This window comes from Charadrius vociferus, unplaced genomic scaffold, assembly GCF_000708025.1.
Source record: "Charadrius vociferus isolate BGI_N301 unplaced genomic scaffold, ASM70802v2 scaffold178, whole genome shotgun sequence".
Classification (NCBI taxonomy): domain Eukaryota; kingdom Metazoa; phylum Chordata; class Aves; order Charadriiformes; family Charadriidae; genus Charadrius; species Charadrius vociferus.
The window spans coordinates 662,403-676,713 of NW_009649717.1; the positions used below are offsets into that span (position 1 = coordinate 662,403).

Sequence of the window (14,311 nt, forward strand, 5' to 3'; positions counted from 1 at the left end):
TTCGGTTGCTATGCGTAATTCTGTACTGCTTATTTACTACTTCCTTTCACTGTGCTCTGTTTCATGTTTTCATGATTGTCCTCCATCCAACCTGCCCGACTCCTGCTTCTAACCTTTCTTCAGACCGTTCACTGGGTTGCGTTTGGGTACTCCCTGCCAGTTGGTGAGTACCCAAACGACAGCCTTCCTGATGCATGCAGTCAAGGCAGAGAGTCAAGTACTCTGCAGGTGAGTGCTCACATCTTCGAGAACAAAACTCTCCGCTCTATCTCTATGTTTCAGAAGAGATACAGCATGAGAGAGAAAAGGTTTAGCGAACTGAGTGAGTGATATGAAGTGGTCACGCCTATGAAGAGTTTGGGAGCAGCTGGAGTACAGAAGTTGCTAGATGCTAAAATAAGTGAGTCTTAAGAGCTAGAGAATGGGCCGTATTTCATAAGAGCTTGAATTTGCACTCAGCAGTGCTATTTCTATTAGATATCTCCATGCATAATCTTGTAAAATCAAATTTGATTTAGTTTTGCAGTGATGAAACTGATTATGTTTACTTTGAACATGTTATTGTTCAAAATTATCTGTTTAAATCTTGGAACTTTGCTACCATGCTCCACAAAGCACAGGTGGGGGCAAAACTTGCAACCATCTCTGTCTTGCTTCACCGGACATTTGCATAGTTGCCAACAAGAGCAGCTGCGCTTCCTCAGGAGCCCCCTGAGAACATCCCTTATTTTCTCCCTCATCTTAAATGTCATTCTAAGAATCTTCCACCAGCATCAACCTTGCAGCGAAGCAGACTACACAGGGTTTTCACGGAGCTCATCTGTGTGTCTCCTTTCTTAGCAATCGCAAAAAGCCGAGCTTTGTGCCACATGCCCTCCATTCCCCCATTAGTAGATGTTTCAGATCTGCCAAAGTTGCCATGTTTACAAAAGCTTTTCTCTATGTCTTGGATAAATTTCCATTCTCAATAGCCTTTTAGGTTTCCCTTCATAAAAGTTGCCTCCCCCCTATGTGAAGAAACACCTTATTTGATGAATATTACTGCTCCCCCAGTGCCCTGCTCTTGCTGACACACGTCTAACTTTGCTGAAATCACAATGTTTCCACAGCACCATTTCTTGTAATTATTTTGATTAGCTTCATCACATTACACCACCAGCAATCTCGTCCCCATACTGGTAGCCTTTACTTATGTGGATATTTCCAGGGAAAGATTAGATAAAATCAAATAAATAAAGGCTTGCGTGCTTAATTTCAATATTATAATTACCTTCAAAACAACATCATAGACCTATCATACAATAGGGCAGCTTATTATTAACACTAATTTCTGGGGCTTGGGAATAGATACTATTTGGATAGAAATTAAATGGGCATTTGCATTTTATTAAGGAGTGTAATTTACTTCAAATACCCATCATACTATTTTTGTAAACAGATAAAGTTTTTACCGTCTGTTTCCAAATCTCAATTTGACGCTTGTGGGTCCTTTTCTGTTCTCTAACCACAGAAAAAAAACCCAACCCTAGAGTCCCAAGCTATGAACATGCTATATTTATGTTCGTAAGACAGTACCTGGTGTTTTGGTAGTGCAATTTCATCCATAGATCCAAAAACACTTTAGTAAGCTGAACAGGACTCCTACAGAGAATCAGAGAACACTAAAATGACTAGCCTAAGATCACACAGAAAACTAACGGCAGAGATGTGAACAGAATGGATCCAAAGTGACTGAGACATGCTTTAAATTACTGTATATTTTCTGAAAGAAAAGATGAGATATTCCAGCCTAAAAGGTAAATTCTCTAGAGGAAAGCTATTTCAGTAAACTAGAAAAAGGAAATCAAGTTGTCAAATATAAATACAAAATACTATAATTAGTGTGACAATATAATTAGATCACTGGGTGGAAAGAGGTTCTTAATTCACAGCTTGTTTAAATACATGTCACAACAATAGGTTCCTGTAAGCTACTAATGTGCAATTAAAGTTCCTGTTATTTACCAGGAAAAACAAACTGGTGAAAAGAAGAAATAATAATCACTTTTGCAGGTAACTATTCATAGTTCAATGGAAAGAAAAAGCCCCGTTGCCTTTTTATGCACTTTGTGATTTTCATAATTCTAATTTTGCCAGTATGCAACTCTCTCAGAAAATATTTCATGCCAGAGATCCACAGACTACAGTCACAAATGCTTGTCAGTAATATTACCACGCAGCTAAACCAAAAAAGCATGGCTTTTATTTATGTTTAAAAACGTTGTCTAAACTTTTTCATAGCAATGCATAGTAACTGCAAGCATCAGTATGACTGCTCGTGTTTTCCAAATACATAAAACTCATGCAAATTCCTAATTAGGAAAAACGTATTTTAATAGTTATCTTTCCCTCTCTTAAAAAACAACAACAACAAAAAACCAAACAAAAAACCCCAAAACAAAACAAACAAAAAAAACCCAAACAAAAAAAAACTCAAACTGTATTTTTTTATCTATATATATATACAACACTTAGGAAAAAAAAAACAAACCCAAACAACATGAAAACCAAATCCCAGCCAAAGGAAGAAAAGTGAAGTTACAATGCCTGGGCTGATGCTATATCTTAGCCTGTAATGCATTTTCAAGATGCGATTATGAACCAGCACTAAGAGAAGCTGTAACAGAACCAGTGACTGAAACAGTAGTGACATGAACAGGTGCAGTTATAACAAAACTAATAAAGTGAGATGAGCTTAAATCTTTCAGATAGCAAGGAATGAAGGTGCTAAGCAAAATGGATATGTTTATCTTTATTTTGGGCTGTCCACTCCTCTTTTCCTCATCTTTTATAGCATATTGCTTCCCATGGTAATGAGGTATGATAGCTACACTAAGTTTAAGATACATAGAACTTGGCACCGGATCAAAGCACATATATTAAAACCCAGACCACTACCTTAGTCTTCAGTTTCCTCAAAGTACACAGCAGTTCCTCCCTTCCCCCAGCCCCCAGTATTACTAAGGTATTTATTTACCATCTGGAGCATTAAGGCTGCATTCACACATATAAAGAATAATGCCTGTAAGGATTTTTTGTTTTGTTTTCGCAGAGCCATTAATCATGCTCATCTGCATTTCAGGGTAATTGGACTGACTTCTTTGGGTCTTCATCTTCAGACCATGACAGCAGTCTTAAAACTTAACGGAAAGATTGTCTATAAACCGATAATGCCAGTGTTCCTCCTCCAGTGTCGATCAAGATGATGAGGTGCCACGAACACCCATTCATGTTGCTGTGGTTTACGAAGCTACAGGCTTCCAGCAGCTTGGTTCAACTCCTCTGCCAAAGACCCTCCCTCACTACATTATCACGACAACTGAATGACAAAGTGCTCCTCTGTGGCTTGGTGCCAACTTGGGCAGCTTTGCTCAAAGGAGGGCTGTAACAAACTGTTGAGTTTCCAAAAATCTTTTAAACAGCCTTATTGCATGAATGTGCGTCCAACTTCTGGATCAGAGCTGACCAAACACTGTGACAGGCATGAGTCAAGGTTGTATCCCATCCTCTTCCAACAAAAGCAGAAATGTGGTACCCAGCTGGGTGAGAAAAGAGCACCCCACCAGACCAGAACTACAGAGAGCTGTAGCAGAAGGGAAGAAGCACTGAGATCAGTGGCCAGCAGGTCGAGGGAGGTCATCCTCCCCCTTTACTCTGCCCTGGTGAGGCCGCATCTGGAGTACTGCATCCAGTTTTGTATTTTCCAGTACTGTATTTTCTCCCTTCCTCCTTTTTCCTCCTCTTCTCCACTCCCAAGCTTCTAGCCTGCTTGGTTTTGCTCCCCAAGACCTTTGATCCAGCTCACTTGCAGCAATGTAAATTTTAGATACTCCAAATAAAATCACTAAGCTCCACGAAGTACAGTGGGCACTAAAAATCACAATCCCACCGCAACTGAAAGAAGTGTTATGCCTGTGATATGGAGTACATTTCATTTTCTCCCTGTTTGTGTCATCACTCAGCTCATTTCACCTAAGAACTTCGCAAACCTAAGGAAGAGCTAGCAAGAGAAAAGCTGTTTAATCCATAACCTTCAACAACGGCAAGGAAGAGCAGGAGGACTGCTCTAACAGTCTGGGATAGGAAAGCCATGTTTGCTTTCCATTGCTCCAGGGTATTCCGGTTTGGCTCCCAGGCTATGGTTTATCAGCACTGGTCAAAGGCCACTGTTTCTCTAGTAGCTGTTTCTCTAGTAGCCCGCACAACTGGAAGCTGTTTGTCCTTCCTCCAGCTTTACACCCAGTATAACCTCCCACATCCTCCCTTTTCCCCTTTGCTACTTTCACATTTCTTAGTCACCTTCTTAAAAGGCCCATGAAAATATTATGCTGCACTTCACTACATTTAGTTAACTCTAAAATAATAATAATAAAAAATCCTAAAAGATTTGAAGGTATTTTTAAGAGAATTTAAATATAGGACTCTTTTCATCTAGCTATCACTGCAGTAATATAAATGAAGCAAATTAATTTTAATGCTCCAAGGCACTGATTCTGTGTCACTGTCACTGACAGGATCCAACTAGACTTTATGAGATGGCATTTGACTTTATGGAACTGAGCACTATGCACGCATTTACAATTTTACAGGGACTTTAAGCTGTCATGCTGAAAAATGTTTATAAAACATTAATCAAAAAATGCCTCTTTAATACAATGCATTGTCTGAAAGATGTTAGAAGGCACATATTGTAAATGGATTCTTTTTCTGACTAAAGTAATTTCTACCAAAAGCCTTTCCCCACTGCTATACAAGTACACAGTGTGGAGAGATAAAGAGCACTTTCTCAGCGCATTACTACCTGATCCAAACACTTGGGAAATCACTAATGTACAGCATGCCATATTTCCATGTCACACATGACACATTTGTCTAAAATTACCCAACAGAGTTTGACATTGCAGCATATTCCATAGCAGGGCTTTCAACTGACATCTGCCAAGTAAGAACTTCAAGTAGCAGCTTTCTTCTTCTAACAAGCAAGTAAGAGTTTTCTTTTATCCTATACCCATGATGGAAGCAATAAAACAATAAGTACTGGAAATCAGGGTTTTTTTTTCTATTTTAATATGTTTATTTTATGCTCACTGAATGTGTAAGCTCCCCTCAAAGCACTGTTTCATCATTTGCTGTTTTCTATCACATTGCAATGGGTTCAGAGAACTTCATAGAACATTTCTATTACCACTGAAACATAGGCCGTTATCTCTCACACCCAAAGCAGAATTATTGCTAGATGCTCTACTTTACTGTATAGGTTTTTCCCCTTCAATGTCTTCATAACAAACAATTTATCCTAAAACTTTATTGCTTAAACGCTGCAGCATTTTTTCTTAGGAAGAGAGGTTTGGTGCAAAACAAAGAGGTCATCACTAGGGCTATGGAACCACCAGGCATTCAGGAATCAGAACAACCTTCACAAAGAGGGAGTGGAAATACTTTGAAGAAAAACGTTAGCCTCTGGATTTTCAGCTCTCCCTTCTATTCATCTATACATTTCAGAACTCTCAATTGCCATAATCTTCAAGTGCAATATACAAAATGAATCAAGTGTATGATGGTAGCTTCTCCGACGCTCTCCATACTACTCTCTGAAGGATCCCCTCAGGGGTTGATGTGAAGGGACCATTAGTAGGCCAAATAGCTGTTTCTTTTTTTTAACTGAGAAAAAGCCTGTAAAGAGGAGCATATATTGCATTAAATCTCTCCTAGGCTACCAGAGCAGCAGTTTCTGAGCTTATCCCTTCAAGGACAGGGCCAAATAAGCACCTGAAATTTTACTGCCAAGTTTCAGAACAGAATTGCATGTGGCCCAGTGACTGCATGCTGGGGAAGGGTGGTGAGATCTGGGGAAAATCCAGTTTAGATTATTAGAAAAACGTTCATGCAGATAGCTACCAGAATGGCAAGACGCTGCTGATCTCTTGTTTGAAAACTTTCTTAAGAGTTCCCTGTCTCTTCCCAGGCAAATCCCATTGCTATGGTTAGTTTTGAGGAGACAGAAGTTTACATACTATGCCTATCCTCAGTGAAGGCTAGTCAGGGATAGAAGATGTTTCTTGCCCTTGTTCAGACTCTGTTATGACATACCAAGATCATGACAGGAGAGGATGCTTTTGACAAATTAACTGCTTAAGGATTCTTTTGCCTGTACCCATGCCCTCTCCAGACCATGCACTGAACTCAAGTTAAATGCTCTTCCCTCAGGACCAGTTTCTTTCAGGTATGGGAATAGCTGAATGATACCCAACAACACGTAACAATAATATTCGCTTGCTACTGAGTATTTCCATTTCAGCTGAAGAAAGCACCTTCTACTGTAATATGAAATCATATTACATTGGAGGGACAACAGACTACTTGAAGCTGAGCCTAAAACAGGCAGCCAAGCTCTTCCGCAGATGAAAAACCCTCAGAGGAAAATTCAATAGTCCTTTTCCAGCCCCACTCCAGCTCTGAGATTTCTTTTGCTCTTAGCCCTAACCAAGAGATCCTAGACCTTGTACTCTGCAAAGGAATCAAGGGTGAGAGAAGTAATAGACAACCTCTCTACTCTCATGTCCAGCAAGAAATAACAGTGTCAAGGTAAGATTCCACCCGCAGTGGCTAGACAATGGTTTATAGAGGTACAGTGGTTTGAAGCACTTTTGGTTCAATCACACCTTGGTGACAAAGCCTGGTGTTAACATGGAAATCTGACTTTTGCCAGTAAGTACGAAGAGATCATCAGCACAACCACCTCCAGGTGATATGACACTCACTCTCTGATTGGGAAGGATCTGCAATGTTTGTAGCAGTTGAGACTACATTCCCTTTGCCTTTTTGTCCCCATACATGCTGTATCAAGACTTGTGCTTAAAATATTTTCAGAGAAAAAAAAGACAACTTTCTCATTAGATTTTCATACTTCAGAGCAGCGATGAGTATAACGGAAAGCAAAACAAAGGCTCACAAAGTGGTAAAACCAAACGTCTGAAGGGGAGATTTTACAAGGGACTGGTGAGACGTTAAGGGAGTCTGGAAGAGCTGCAGGGGAAAACTGCAAAATGGAGGGCTATCCTAGTTCAGGTTTGGAGGTCTGCGTGGACCCTAATCTTCAAAAACATTTTCACCTTCATCCCTTGCCTTGGGAAAGAACAATGATTTATGAGAATGTTCAACAAGCCCTCACATTACATTAAATGACTGACTTCTTTTGGACGACTAGAATTACTGGGAAGGCTCTGTACTGAATCCTCTACTGAATCTGAACATACTGGCCGTACGGATATGCTAGGATGCAAGAATTCCACTGAGACCCACACTGTATTGTAAGAGCCTGGACTGGTCTAATATTTAAGTAAAGAAGGAGAGGGAGGAAGAAAAAAGAAGGAGAAATAAGATTATTTTTTTTTTTGCCATAACTCTAATAAGAATGAAAAAAGAAGAAAACCTAATATGCTTTGAACACTTTTACTAATTCTTGTTCTTCAGGTAACTGGCTCACTATACTCATCACAGAAATCAGTCATTTAATTGCAATGTAAGCATAGTTACTAGGAAACAGCACATCTTGATGCTATCAAAGTTTTAAGTAAATAAAAATGTAAAAGCTGGGAGGGAGAGAAAGAAAGTAGAGTTTTTCTATTTCTGGGTTTTCAATGGGTTCATTCAGATTGGAAGTGATGTTTAATGAACAACATAGGCAATCTTACCAGCTGCTAACAATGAAACATTTAACACCAACAACTGAAGACTAGTGCCTTAGACTCCAAAACACCTCCACCTGTCTGACAACATAGTAGTAGTAATTAGTTAACAGGGAATTCAAGAATGAATTGAACCACCGTAAGTCATATTTTAAATGTGAGTTATCCTTAATTTGGCACCACAATGCAGGCACAGCAACACTGTAAGCTGATCCTCACACTTCAGTGCTTTTTTTAATGCTTGGATCTCGGTTCCCTCTTCATACACATAACATACTCAAGGCACAGGGTAAATTCTTCCATGTAATTCACTCCCAATATCTAAGCTATTAAGTTTAAACGAATAGAATTTAAACAGTTCCTTCCTTTCTCTGTAATTCTTGTAGTCAACACTTTTTGAAGATTTAATAGGTAAGATCTACTAATGAAAGGAATTCTGGACAAAGAGATTGACAAATGTCCTAAAAACATGAAGCTAAGATTTGATTAATTTGATTATTTCCTTGAACATTACTGCCCTTTCCACACATAGCTGAGACTAAGATTTCTCAGCATTAAATTTTTGATTATGTGGATTTTATTTACACATATTATTAAAAAAGCCATTCTAAATATGTTTTATAGTTGTTGTTCTTGTAAACATAAGCAAGAACGGATTATGCCCCAAATTATTTCATACTGTTTTTTAATTACATTTTTTTAAACCTTTTTTTTCCTCCTGAAACCTTGCTGCAAAGGAAAACATGATACACAAATTCATTATAAATGGTAAAACAAAAAAAAAACCCACCACTTCTTTTCATAAAGAGAAAAAATACTTGTTAGCAATACTAGCATAATTTTTCCTTTAATTCTCTCTTCAACTGATTTCTGTGGCCAAGAAAAGAAGATATGAAGCCAGAAAAGCTTTAATGCTCCAGTCATTTGGGAAAGCATTTTAAGAAAACAGCTCACTACCCAGAAATACTGAGGGATATTATTTCCTATTCTAAAACTCTACGGACTAGGGTTATGTGCTTGCAGTGGTCACGGCAGCTTCTAGAGGAGGATCCCTCTTCCAGACTCCCAAGACTATCCTGTAATAGGAGATTTCTAAGGTTTGCTGCTGCTGTTGATTTTTCATATCTTTGCACCCACTGTTTTAGAAGTGTCTAGAGTCAGCAGCTCAGACTGGCTGCCAGAAGGTGCACTGAGAGCGGCAAATGTAGATGCAACTCTCAAGGAGACTCAACATCATCTTCAATACGCGCCAGCTTTAGTATGGGTGACACTTGTAGCTTCTGCCAGCTTGAGGTAAAAAAAAAATAAAATCTTGAGTCATGTCCAAACGTGGATCTTCCCAAGGGTAACCTGTCAGCTGTCTGCTGAATATAATGTAGTTTCTTAAAGCAGATAAATTAACTTTAACTGTTCTTGGTGGGGAGGGAGGGCTCTCGTGTCATTATCATTTTACAGATGGATATGTGTGTTTATTTTTTTTTTTATATTATAAAGAGGTATGAGCTTGCTGTCATTAAAAACCAGCAATCTGGTTTTTAGTGTCTGATCCAATTACGTGTACATCTGGGAAGACACACAACCAAATAAATAATTGGAGAGGTGCAACTCTGAAATGACAATTGTTATTCATCGATCTCTTTCTGCAAGTCGAGATTGAGAGATGTAAACTTCAAGTGAATGAGATCTCCTGGGTGAGATTCTTCAGTTCAAACACAGTAAACAACTGTTGTCCTCTGATGCACATTTTAGTACTGCTGGAGGCAAACTTTCTAAATATTAATAAAAAACCTACTACTGGCAGAGTATACAGATGAAAAGGAAGCCCTGGGAGCTGGTACAGAATTTCTTGCCACATTCTAAGTCTAATCAAAGCAGCATACGTTTCAGGTCAGAAAGGAAAGGAGATTCCCTAATTTACTCAAGTATTTCCCTTTCTGGAATCACAGAGAGGTCAAAAATTGAGTAAACAGCCATAGATTAGACATTAGACATATTGTGAATCTTGTGATTAAAAGAACAACGGAGAACCAAGCAGTCTGTGTCCAAAAGCCACTATAACTCACTGGACTATGACATTTCCTACTTTCAGACTGGCCTGCCAGCACATTCCCTTCCTGAAAGTATAGCCCCTAGGGATGCTCTGGTCTGAAGAAGACATGCAGGGGGTGCTTGCCCAGCTACGTACGTGAGTAGCAAGGGAATATAAAAGAGATGCTCTGGCACAGACTATTCCAGTGACCACAGCCTACGCAAAACTTTCAGTTTGACTTCCTTGTGGAGATAGTCCCTTCAGGTGAGTGGTGGCCTTAATATTATACTTACACATGAAAAATGGCATCTCACCTTGAGTGGATTTGTCTGTGCAAGCAGGAAACATTCATAGTATTCCCAGTTACAGAAATCTTCAGTCTATATTTGGTTTTGCTAATACTCTGATATGGCAGCTGTACTGGAAATAGGAGCATCTCCCAGGCATTCTTTGGGGTCTACTGAGAAGACATGCCAATTACATGGTAGTAACCTGACTTATAATATTGTTTGGTAAGAACCAGACATTGGTTGCAGAAGACTGCCGAGCTAGGAAAGGCGATCCACCTGCCCTCAAGTTGGGCTAAAAAAAAGGATGCTAACATGAGAGAAGTGCAGTAGATGCAGGTGCTTCTGCTCTCCTCTCTATCATCTCATGTAACACGAATCCCTCAGTTCTTATTTTCCAGAGACAGAGAGAGGACAAAGAGAAGGGAAATCAGAGGAAAAAGCCCAGCCAAATACCTGCTGCTCCTTCCAAGCAAATGCTGGGCAAAGACTGAAGAGATGAGAAAAACTTTTCATTTTGGCCCAAAGAATCACAGTGTCAAAACTCATTAAAGGTTTTAGCAGCCACCAAGCCCCTTAGGTTCTCAGAAGCAGTAACGGGCGAGAATTTCTAACTCTCTGGCAGTACTGAGGGGTACATATTGGCTCAGACACAACCTCCACAAGACACTCATATTCAAGCATATGCCTCCCATCAGCTTCCTTTCTGCCCCACAGGTCAGCACCCAGCAATTCTAAGCAGAGAAGTAGCCAGATCATTTTCGCTTACATCACTCTATTGGACACCTGGGGAAGGAATCAGACTAAAAGTCTGTAACATGTAAGAAAATATGCAAATTCAAGCCCTAATAACACCAAGAAGTATGACATGATGCCAGCAGTAATGTCTCCTTTTCAACACTCATAGGAAAATTTTGAAAGTAAAAGAGACAGTATCAAAAGTCTTAATCTTGAAAACTTTCAGCGAGCAATTAACCAGGATTATTTTCTAGATCTTTACGTAAAATTCAGAGGAATCATTCACACATTTATAGCTAGTCACAGTTAGTACCTTGATGAATAATCGCCTCAGAGGACAATTCTCTGCTAGGAGCAGAGGGAAACCACTGCATTTCAAAAATACCAGAGTATAGCCTGAATACTCACTTAGGGCAACGCATCCGATTTTACCATCTTACTTTCTATTATAGAATTATTAAGAGATGCCTCCTTTTTAAAATCAAAATGATCTACCTTTTATCTTAACACAAGTTAGAACATTTTGGCATTTTTCTGTCTAAAGGAGAAAGGTGATTATCACCACACAATAAGAGGAATCTGCACTTGATTAATACAGCATTTCACAGAGTTTGGGTACAGGAAAAAATCAGATGAAGCAAAACCCCAGCTAATACTAAACAGCAGTGGTTTAGGCTGTGCAAATGTATTATTTATCTCTGAAAAACCTCGTAAGGAGGTATCTGCAGAAAACATGAGCAACCTATAGATAGCTGTGAGCATACTGGAGCTATATGTGAGCACGATGTACTCTGTCACATTGTGCAGCTGGGGAACTCGGGGGAAGGCATGGGCTGATTAATCCATAGCCTAGATGATCCGCTCCCAGACAATTGAGTTGTCTGCGAATCTGCTTGTGCATTAGAGCAGGCTTTTAAAAATTGTTCAAGTACAGACTATCAGTTCCATACTCGTGAAGTGAGAAGCTGAGTATTTAAAAGATACATTTGAATGAAATTTAAACAATACAAAAGAAAGTTAGCGCTTTGGCTTTTGTTTGCCAAATGAGCTCTATTTCCTGAAAGTATTTTGTAGCCTAGAAACTTTGATTGCATTACTTTAAGAATTCCATGGTGGAAGAACTGCTACATTGACAAATCCAAATAAGGAAAAATGCACTCCGTATTACAAGCAATACCCTGATTTTATTTTAAGGTGAGGTTATTTTTGTAGTTTTGTTACCAATCTGCTGTTCATCATACCAGCAGTACTAACATTTGCATTTGTGGTAGCCAAAATAGGTAGCAGTGCTACCTATTTTTTGCTGATAAAACAATTTCACATAGTAAATACAAAGAATTAAAGTAAAAAATATTTTTTGACAATCCTGCATTTTGCTTTTGGAGTTGTAACTTATAGCTAGCAATTCACTCTGCAAAAAATAAAATAATGTTCTATACTTGGCTGCAACTTTTGTGTAAGTGCAAGCAACAACTGCAGTATTTTTTTAGATGAGCCACAGTGATAGCTTTGCACTTCCTTGAGGCCTCTTCTCTTCTCACTGAATGAACTCCAGGGAATGGCATCATGTCGGGCTTTCCAGATGGATTATGTGAAGCCATAGCTCAATGTCATTTTCAATAGCAAGGCTCATAATTAAAGGTCAAATAGTCACTTCATCTGCAATCAATCAATAGAAGAAGTACTAATACTAAGTACTAATCAATCAATGGCAAATGCACTAATAAAAGCCATGCATCAAATGTCCGCATATGTGTGTGCTCACATGTACTGTGCATATATGTGAGTAGGGAGAAGGAGAGAAAGAGAACAAAGTGTGGGTGAATATGCCAGAGGGCATTGCGAATACTGTATTTATCTTTGCTCCTTTTAAGTTTATATCTTGTTTTACTCATTAAGTGAAATACAAATAAACAGTAGCTTTTCTGCACATGTGATGGTCCGTATTCAAAAAACTGACAGAGCACCCACCTCTACGCAGAAATATCAGCCCGTGTTCCTAACTAAGAAACACAAAGGCACCTACCCTGTGTAATTTGTCCTTACACAAACATGCCCTGCACTCTGATCTGGGAGACAAAAAGTGTGTCAACTGTTCTGTCTACAAAATAAAACCCAGCATATGGGAACAGCACTCATCTCCGTGCAGAGCAAGCGCTTATTCATGGATTCAGCAGTGGAAGTGGCAGTTGGCCTCATGAGCATGCACTGCATGGGAATTAGTTGGTTTCATAATATGGTGTGGGACAAAGTGACTTATAAAAGTCTTCTCATGCCTCTCCTATTACCACTTCTAAAGCTTTAAAGCTGTCAGCTCTTCTCCCACTTTAGCTGGTGCCATTCGAAGCTCCCCAGGGAATGGGCCAGACGTACCTATTTGGAGTTTCACCTGCCAAGCTGAGAGAAATCAGTTTCAAAGCGAAAGAACAAGTGTTGGGAGGTCATTTATACACTACCACTGGCATCTTGAAGACAAACAAAGCAGAGCTCCACAACGCATGTGAAACCAGACCCTGAGCAGTGTTTGTGCTTTCAGGCATTGTAATGACAAAGGGAGAGGGAAAAACTCTCTCTGCTGCAAGAGAACAGAAGGTATCTCCTTGCATGGTTTATAGTAAACACCTCTGGACAAGAAGAAATGTGACAGAACAACAAAAGAGTAACAGCCAAAATGCGTACGTCTGTTCTTGTTTCTGCTGAGATCAGGGTGGACAAGACCGTGCTGTGTGATTTAACTGTCATTCAGAAATGGCTGATCCTTAAAACCAAATTAGATCTACTGTGCTTCCACCTTCAGTGAAGGAATAAATGCTGGCTGCTCTGGTTAACATCCCTCTTTACATCATCAGTTTAGGGGCATGCTTCATCACACTACAGCTTTACAAAACTCGATCCTCCCTATTTACACAGAAATGTGCGTTTATGCAGCTCTACCTTATCTGGACCTGGTACTAATACCAAACAGAGTAAAATACCAGTGGTCTCAAAACCAGACAGCTTGAGACTGATACACAGCAGGCACGCCTACGTAGTGCACATGCTGTGTCGGGGTGCAAATGAGAGTGGGGGGGCCCTCAGGTTTGCCAAAGATGGGCTCCCAGGGACTGCCTAAAAGAGTATTTCCCCATCAGGAAATGGTGCTCAATTCAGGCCACGCTGCTGCTGGCCCTACGCAAGACAAGCCTGGGAGCCTCAAAGAAACCTTGACAAAGTACCTAAAGGGGGCCTACAGGAGAGCTGGGGAAGGACTTTTTACTAGGGCATGTAGTGATAGGACGAGGGGGAATGGCTTTAAACTGGAAAAGGGCAGGTTTAGATTAAACATTAGGAAGAAGTTTTTCACTTTAAGGGTGGTGAGGCACTGGAACAGGTTGCCCAGAGAGGTTGTTGAGGCCTCATCCCTGGAGGTGTTCAAGGCCAGGCTGGACGTGGCCTTGGGCAACGTGGTCTAGTGGGAGGCGTCCCTGCCTATGGCAGGGAGGTTGGAACTCGATGTTCTTCAAGGTCCTGTCCAACCTAAACCATTCTAT

At 39.9% G+C, this 14,311-nt stretch overlaps 1 protein-coding gene across 1 annotated transcript in view; it reads right to left on the reverse strand.

Moving 5' to 3' along the window:
* Positions 1–14,311, reverse strand: part of SLC10A7 (solute carrier family 10, member 7) — a 192,600-nt gene that overhangs the window by 4,322 nt on the left and 173,967 nt on the right. The window lies entirely within an intron of this gene.